The sequence below is a fragment of the Brassica rapa genome, chromosome A01, assembly GCF_000309985.2.
Source record: "Brassica rapa cultivar Chiifu-401-42 chromosome A01, CAAS_Brap_v3.01, whole genome shotgun sequence".
Classification (NCBI taxonomy): domain Eukaryota; kingdom Viridiplantae; phylum Streptophyta; class Magnoliopsida; order Brassicales; family Brassicaceae; genus Brassica; species Brassica rapa.
This window is the reverse complement of record NC_024795.2, coordinates 4,088,064-4,095,662: the sequence shown is the minus strand read 5'-3', so window position 1 is coordinate 4,095,662 and position 7,599 is coordinate 4,088,064. Positions and strand designations below refer to the sequence as shown.

Here is a 7,599-nt window from a genome sequence, read left to right as displayed (position 1 = left end):
TCATGAAAACGGTATTTATTTGAATAAAATAAATATAATTAAGAGGGTGTTTAATTATGAAATTAATGTGATTTTATGTATCAATATTGCCTCTTGTTTTTTCTTTCTTAATTAAATGAATCATGCATTGATTTCTTAGTATGATGTAAATTAAAACATTTAATACTATAATTGATTATTTTTGGTCTGAGCAATAAGTAATTAACTAGTACCACATTTATAGGTTACGTAAAAATAGAATGCATAGCTGCGATCCATAATACCTGCTGTACACCATTGTTCGATCATAAATATATATCTTTACAGAAATGAATATAATTTATTTTATTTAAGTAGAATTCTAATAATAATTTGGATATTCAGTATACAGCCAGTTAGATAAAAATGGGTACTTCCTCTCGGCAGAATAACTTCGTACTACTAAAATCTTATGTTACAAATTGGGTACCAATTATTGAAGTACTGAACTTATCCTCTGATACAGAAAACTCTGGAAAATAAGACAGATTTCGAAAATAGTGGAGGAATCTTTTAAGTTTTTTTCCCTATTAAAATCTCAAAATGAAAGAAAAAATAATATTTGAATTATATCAACATTTTTTATATTAACAAAAGAATTATATTAACACTTTCCATACCAACCCACTTATCTTTAATCCCAAAAAATCATATAATATTTTACAAAAAGTCCTGATCATAATAGATCACATTTTCTAAACTGATATATTATATTATTTTTCTGAAACCACAAATTTTAGTTACACTCCGGTATGATAAGAAAAAAACGTTCACATTGTGGTCTTTGTTTGGCCACATCACCTTGCAAAGTTTTTTTACAGAAGCATCTCCGAAAATCTTATGAACCTTCATCATTCGGATAAGAAATAAGCACATAATATTAACAAACGTTGAAATTCTATTCAAACCTTAATATAGGTAGCTAGGTGTCACAAATAGCAAGTATAGACCTATTTCTAAGGTTTTATTTACTCTACTTTGAATCACCTAGAATGAAAAAGATTCTATTTTGGTGAAAATAGAATCTGATACATGAAAAAGGGTAATAAATTGTTGAAAGTTATAGATCAAGTAAGAACAACAAGATTGGAGCGACGAAATTAATTTTCACTGCCCCAAAAATGGATAACAGATGTGTGGGGGAGAGAAAGAGAGAAAGAGAAAGGACAAAAGTGGTTGAAAGAAGAGAGATAGAGAAAAAGTGAAGAAGAAGCAGAACAGTGGCAGGTGCCCCCACAAGTTAAGACAGAGCACAAGTTATATAATTGGAGTGTACTGCTCACGTTCCACACGAGGGGGCCTCCCTTTATTTACTACGTCTCTTCTTCGAACCTTTTTTTGTTTTTTTTGAAACTGATCTCTTCTTCTAACTTCCTCACTATTTATTTAAATAATTTCAATTCCAACATTTTCTTCTAGGATGTTGCGATGGACTAATCCTGGGTAGTCCAGTTTTAATAGATTTTGCGGTCATGCAGATCGATCTAGATTTGGCTTCGAATCATACGAAAGTTATCATCCTCAAATGTACTACTAAACAAAAAGGAACGAGAGAAACCTTTTATAATTGATTTTTTTTTTTTTTTTTTTTTTTTTGGTAAAACCTTTTATAATTGATTTTAATTGATTATTAAAATCAAATTTCTAACTATTTATGTGGAACCTTGCCACCTTTCTTAATTACTACTTACATATATTGTAACATTTTCAACACGTTTACTAGTCAACTAGTTTTGAACCTAAGAAAGTACATTCAAACTTTCATAGGTCAGTAAATTGTCGCATACTAACATATGATTGGTATAGTCATGTCTGATAAATGTCAATCATCTTAGTAGTATTATATATATAATGAGATGAAAATGCAAATTAAATTTTTATATCAAATCATAAGTTTTCATGTTGTAGATAAACGCTTAACTAATTATTGTATTAATTATAAAATAAAGTATCCTGATAAAAATACTCTGATAAAAAAACTATGCAACTTAAATCATTTTAAATAAGATATCCATAGATATTCTGATTAATGGGATGGACGGATTGAGTTTGTAGCTTCGATGTATCTCTGATTATTTTGAGACGAGGGTTAAACAAAAGATTTTCTTATACGGTGCTTTTGACATTTTGGTTTGGAATTACTATCTCATTTCTTTCTATTTTGTTTTTTTTTTGTTCTCTCACTAATAAACGATAAAAAAAAGAGTTGAGTTTCATGAATAGTCTTGTTGTTTAAGATTTTATTGTTGTTTTAAATTTTTTTGTTTGGGCTCTTGAGTCCTTGACTCCGGAAAGTATGTCTTTACCAGTTTTATCACATGTATTTCATTCGAGCTATGTCTTAGAGCATCTTCAATGAAGTTTTATTTTCCACTTTTTGTTTCATTTTTTGTTTTATTAATATTTCTTTTTCATTTTTTGAAGATACATTTTTTTAATTATAGATTGGTCCTTTAACTTTAACATGTTCTTAGTTTTTACTTAAATAACCTATAAGAACTAATATTACCAACTTAATTTCAATGTTTTATATTGTTATTTTTATTCAATCAATTTAAAATATTAAATAAACTAAAAACAGATTTTTTTTCTTTTTTACTAATATTTTAGATGAAACACAATTACATAAATAATATAAAAACCGAAATACATGACATAATAACTACATGTATAATTCTACATAACATGATAATTGAAGATAAACGTGATCTTGATGCTCCAATTGAAGTTGGTGGAAGTTCCACTTCCAGAGGTTGATATCGAAAAACATGATAATATTCGTTTTCAAGAATTGTTTTGCTCGGTTTAGAAGAATTAAAGATCAAGAAAGGCATTTCACTCTTCGGTACAATTTAATTGATCATATGTGGGAAAAATATACATCTCATGCTTCCTTATAAAATCTAGCGTTTTTGTGTTATTTATTTATGCTATGTATACTAATTATATTATATGATAATGTTTATTTTATACTAATTAGCAATTTTGGTGAGATATTGTTAAAATAAAATAACTAGGTAAAATTAGTAAACTAGCAAAAGTAAAAAGTGTTATTGATAAATAATGATAAAAGTGAAAATAATATATTTGAATATTCCTTTTAAGAAAAAAATGAAGTAAACTATTGGAGAACATACTTCTTCATTTTTTGAAAAACTTTATATTTTAAAGAAAAGAATAAAGTTTATCATCGGAGATGTTCTTAGGTTCTTAGTATATTTGCGGAACTTTATTTAATATACTAGTTAACAAAAAAAGACGTGCTGTCTAGTTTTAATAACACAAGAAAACGTTTCAACATGATGCTAAGTTTATAGATGTGCATTTATTTTCTAGAATATATAGAATATATAAGGGAAATTGGGCTGTATAACATTCAAACAAATTATAATTCATTACATAACTAAAACCCCTAACTTTCATCTACAGTACATGTATTTTATGTAATAATGCTATATTACCCTTCAATTCAACCTGTGTGACCTGCTGAGAGTTATTTATCAAAAGAAATATTAAATAAATAATTTAATAAATTGTGGTTATCATTGTTCCACATATTTTTCTCTTCTTCTTCCTCTTCTCCTCCAATCTCTGTTTTTTTTATACATACGAACACAAACCACTAGACTAAGAAATAATATGGATTTTGGGCTTGTGGAATTGAGTTTGGAGGAGAAGATGGCACCATAGACAACAACGAGGTGACATCACAATTTTTTTTTTTTTTAGTTTTTTTCAATGTTGTTCATCTTGATTTTTTTCTTTGTTATTTAAATTGTTATAGTATGCTGTATTGATATGGTATGATGAAGAATAATTACTCTGGACTAGTGAATCTGTGTATCACCATGTCTGTAAAAAGAGGAAGATGAACTCGTCGACTATACTATATGTAGTGAAAGAAAATTATAGTATAGTACGATTCTTATATTTTTGTACGATTCGCAAGTACCAAACTAAATAGTATGCTACGGTTGTTGTATTATTGTACCATCGATTGTTTGATAAATTCATTATTTATCAATTTCTTGTTTACAACTATATGTACTATACTATTTATTTTGTTCTATACTATTTGGGTTTAGAGTTTATACTTGGGTTTAGGTTTAATGATTAAGATTTAGGGTTTAGTATTTGGAAGGTGGGGGTTGATGTTTGGGTTTAGTGACCGTATTATGTATGTTCCATTTGACGATTAAAAAAGAGTGTTTTTTTTTTCTTACCAATTTATACTATACTATGTATTTTGTTCCATTCTATTTGGGTTTATAGCCTATACTTGGGTTTAGGGTTTAGTGATTAGGATTTAGGGTTTAGTATTTGGAAGGTGGGAGTTTAGGTTTGGGTTTAGTGATAGCATTTTTGGGTTTAGTATTCAAAAGTTAGGTCTGAGTTTAGCATTGAGGAGTTTTGTTTGGATTTAGTTTAATATTACATAATATTATATACTATTTTCAGATTTTGATAATTGGGTTTAAGGTTTATATTTGGGTTTAGGATTCAGTAATTAGGGTTTAGAGTTTAGTATTTAGATGGAAGGGTGATGTTTAAAGTTTAGGGTTTATTATTTTGGAGTTGAGGTTTGGATTAAAGTTTAGTATTTACTAGGTGTGAGTGGATTTTGAATCCTATTATTTTTAGTAATATGGTATAGAAAAATTAGATGTATATTTATCTGTTAAACAAAAGTGTGGTGTTGATTGAATTACGTGTGATAATTAATTGTGGGGGTGTCAAATTGTTGATGTCATCAGTTTCTCTCTCTATTACTGGCAACTTGAACAAAATAAGGGTATTACCGGATAGAAATTGACATAATTGTTATGAGCTTTATTATGTCAAAATCAATGTTATACACTTAATTTCCTTTTCAAATTTGGTCATTTGGCTAATTCATCCAATATATAATTATACACAGATAAACATAATTAACATTCTTGTGAGTGAAAAAAAACATTCTTGTGAGTGCTTTTCAATTTAAGAATATGCAATATCTTGGGCGAAACCTTAGTTTATAATAAGATTGGTTTGTGACAGCTCATTGTTAACCATGTTCGACATTTGACATTCTGAGCGCTTATAATGCTGTTAAACTAGTTCACATTCCAAAAAATTATGCAAAAACCTCGGTGCACAATGTAAAATAATATTGAAAGCTATCGAATTTACTAACTGGGGACCGATCCATCTATAAGAAGCTTGGTGGATGCCGTTTTTGACATAACGATATGTAGAAATATTACAATTGGAATATGTTTATTAATGTATCTATAAGTCAAAGTTATTTTATAGCTTATCCTTCTTAGTAGACCAACTCACCCTCTCTGTATATTATACATATACTAGTCACTCGAACTATATGATATATGCACAAGCTATCTTTTCATCACATGGGTTCCATTTATGGTAACAATCCAGCCCAGCTTATATCCAATAGTAGACAAACATGTGATAACAAGACCCCCAACAAAAAAAAAATAATACAGAATAAAACCAAAATGTCATAAACCAGACCACCATGCCATGAGAGACCAAAACACATGCACATACATGGGAGCCTACACAAACATGTTTGGTTAACGCCCTAATTTATTTGTCCACCTTATAACCAGCACATTCACAATCTCATACCCATCTTTGTCTTATAACACCCCTCCCCCCAAATAAATAATCAAGAGGTGACATGAACCCATTTTAAGATAATATACTCCACAAAAATGTTATCTAAAATTTCTAAATTTCAAAGTAATCTAAGTTACTACTGGTGATCGTACTTTCATGCTAACATGATTCTGGACAAGATTTTGAGACTAGTTAAATCAAGATTCATACATGTTCATACGTTTATTTGGGTTTATAAAAGGGGGAATGTTATAATCTAGGTAACACTAGAGTGTGATAGTGATCGACTTGTATAAAACTATGCATATGTCATGTCATACATATACAACTACATGATCCATTATATGAAAGTTAAACTTGATATCTACAAAATGATCTATCCAAACTTAGACCAATCTATTTAACCCCTAGATAGATAAATGCTCATCATATCATACAATCGAATCACTTTAATTAGTGCGACAATTCACTTCTCAAAAATCTAGAACTTGCATCTGCCACAAAATTTATAAACTTTTGATAACTTAAGACTGACAAAATATATTTAATATATATATACTGGTATATGGCAAGTTGCATGTATATATGATAAAAATATCAGTGCATATTAAGGAGATGTCATAAGTATGATTTATGAACACATGACTTGCCTGTGGGAAACTCTTTTCTCCACATGTTTCCCTTTTTTGCTCTTTTTAGGGCCTTTTCTCAGACCTTTTGTTATTTCTTTCATCGGTTCACATGTACTTATTTTGAAATATGTAGACTCACTAATTTGACTCCTCGTGATATTACCAAGGGCAATTTGACCTTTAGGGAAGGGGAAAACATAAAGGAAAAGCAGATGGCCGACTATGATACACATAGGAAAGAGTATATGCTAATGTTCGTTTTAATATGTGTAGAGTGTGTAGTACTTTTAAGAGTTAGATTCCATCTGGAACTTTAATGTTGTTTCTCTCTCCACAAACTCGCGTATAAGGTTCTATTTGAAGGAAGGCGCGAAGTTAATACACATGGTTTACATGTTCATACACATTATACTGCCCCAAGGTTCCATTTCATGTTTTTACTACACCTGAATCAGAGATCATAACAATCTAGTTTTGGTAAAGTAGAGAAATTAACCGTATGTTTGTGTTGTTATCGCTGGTTTAACAAATACGTGTCAATGATAAACTCATCATGTTTCCTTGTAATTAATAACTAGTTCGACATAGTCTAACAACAATAATTCCTAATCTGAAATTTTTGATCTTTAGCTGTTGAAAATCTATTAACAAGTTAGACAAACGACTACAAAACAGACATAATGTAGTCACTGATTCATTGCTTACGATATAAGAAAACAAACAATATATAAAACATGTCAACATCTAACTAAAAACAGCGAAATGAATATGACCAAATACTCTACTTTCTAGTCAAAGATGAAGAGGTTTAGACCATCTCCAATGTATTTTGCTATTTTTACCTCTAAAATAGAGGAACTCTATAATAGAGATGGGATATGCTCCAATGTATTTTTCTAAAATAGCAATTTCTAAATATAAAGTAAAAAATAGAGGAATGCTATTTCTTCCTTTATAAATAGAGGAAAAAATAGAGATCTCTATTATAGAAGAATAAATAGAGGTGGGTTGGAGTAATTTCACCTCTAAATGTTATTATAGAGGTGGAAATATCTATGGGTCGGAGATGCTGTTATACACCATATTTGTCTTGTTATATTGTTCGTAAATGTCATTCTAGCCATATGATACATCCATAAATGTAAAACAATGGGCCCTGAATTTACAAGTTAGGAAAATCGGAGGAGTCAGCCCGTTTGAAGACTCTCATAGCCCAAATAACTTGAACTTTCCTCCTCATGTAATGCTCAAAAAAAAAAATGGACATTGTTTGATGAATCAGAAGCCCAATTATATAGTACAATGGTAAAAGTGGGTTGGGTTTTAA

At 29.4% G+C, this 7,599-nt stretch overlaps 1 long non-coding RNA gene across 1 annotated transcript; it reads right to left on the bottom strand.

Moving 5' to 3' along the window:
* Window positions 1-93: 93 nt before the first annotated feature.
* On the bottom strand, window positions 94-7,438 carry LOC117128510. Its single transcript, XR_004451826.1, has 2 exons — window positions 1,623-7,438; window positions 94-1,576 (listed from the first exon to the last, which is right to left on the bottom strand). It is a non-coding gene; the product is annotated as an uncharacterized LOC117128510 (long non-coding RNA).
* Between the last annotated feature and the right edge of the window lie 161 nt (window positions 7,439-7,599).